The 1,643-nt window shown below is 35.1% G+C and overlaps 1 long non-coding RNA gene across 1 annotated transcript; it reads right to left on the bottom strand.

Moving 5' to 3' along the window:
- Window positions 1-273: 273 nt before the first annotated feature.
- LOC131896866 (uncharacterized) lies at window positions 274-1,209 on the bottom strand. Its single transcript, XR_009375531.1, has 2 exons — window positions 1,011-1,209; window positions 274-623 (listed from the first exon to the last, which is right to left on the bottom strand). It is a non-coding gene; the product is annotated as an uncharacterized LOC131896866 (long non-coding RNA).
- Between the last annotated feature and the right edge of the window lie 434 nt (window positions 1,210-1,643).

Here is a 1,643-nt window from a genome sequence, read left to right as displayed (position 1 = left end):
CTCTTATGTCCCCTACTATACCCATTATCAGATTCATAATTTTGTCTGTAATTATTCTTATTACTTATATACATGTACATATGTATGCACACTTATATTTGTACATAAAATATACATATATGTTTACAGAGTTGCATATATGCATATAGAATATACATATATGTATATATGAGTATGTAGAATATATATTCTATGTATACATATATTTATATGTGTATTCTATATGGAGATACATCCTCTCTATACATATATAGATGATAGACAATAAATAGATATACTGAGTACATTTTATGTTGCTTGTATACAGATCTGTTTAGGGTAGACCACTTGGAACTTGATAACCTATCAATGCTCATCTGTGAAGAAAACTAATTTTCTCTTCCTCAGCAACAAACAATTACTTATAGCTATTTATCTAGGGCTGGGACTTTGTGATATTTCTTTCATCCAAATTTTCATGTCAATTGGTGATGTCATTGCACAATTCTTCCTCAGGCAACCAGATTCTTGGGATTCTCTGGGTTTAACTTCCTGTCATGTCTACAAGATGCTATCCAGCCATAGGTATCCTTGTTCTCTGGCTCTTACAATCATTCACCCCTCTTCCATAGTTTTTCCCGATCCTTAGGGATAGAGATTAGATTGTATCAGCTGGGGCTGGGCACACCAGGTTCACTTATTCTCTGCACTTAACAAATTTACTTCATTATTTTTAAAACAATTGCTTATTTTTAAGTACATTCATGTTTCTTTTATGCAGACGTATTTAGGGATGACCTCTTGGGACTAGATAACCTATCAATGGGCTCATCTGTAATAGTCTCCATCTGTTGCAAAATTAACATCCTTTGATAGTGAACACTACTTTTATCTGTGGATACATGAATAAGTGTTTTTAATACATTTAAGAACTGTATTGATTTAGGAAAATGCTGGTAGTCATTTGTTAGGTTTGCACAAATAGACATGAATTACCTCCTATTGAGTCTAATTAGACAGTTTTCATTTACCCCAAGAATAAAAGTTATCGCTCTATTGTACCATTATGGATATCTTTGATTCCTATAGTTTATAGACACCATGGCTCAGTTGACAAGCGATTGTTTTTTCTCTTTTGGCAGCTTGCATAGCACTTTCTGATACTATGAGAGCCAGTCCCCAGGCTCTTCCCAATCAGCTCCATCTATTTCTCTCTTAGAAGTGCCCAAAGAATCCAAAAAGTGTGGTGTCTACTGTAATAGAATCTTACCTCAAAGTTCTGGAAGGTTGGTAACCAAGGGTTGCAAATGTAGTCTATATTGTTTGGTGAATGGGTTTCTCTGACCCACGACTCAAAGGGAGGTTTTCCATGCTTGACAATGGGGACTTTGCAGATTAGCCTATTGTTTCTGTGGACAGTGGTATCACCCTGTGTGTCATAATTCCATTTAAATTGTGTGTATGAGCACTCATATAATGCATTTTTAAATAAGTTTATGTAATACTATGTTTATGGCTTTTTCATCCTGTTTATCTCTCCTTTTCATTCTCTATGATACCTTCCCTAGTTGAAGTCTCCAGTCCCATTTTTTATGTTTCCCTCTCTATAGCATCCATGTCCTACTATTATTCCCCTTTCTAGAGCTCCTCTCACACTCCTTTCT

The sequence above is a fragment of the Peromyscus eremicus genome, chromosome 1, assembly GCF_949786415.1.
Source record: "Peromyscus eremicus chromosome 1, PerEre_H2_v1, whole genome shotgun sequence".
NCBI lineage: Eukaryota > Metazoa > Chordata > Mammalia > Rodentia > Cricetidae > Peromyscus > Peromyscus eremicus.
This window is presented reverse-complemented; position numbering and strand designations above follow the sequence as displayed.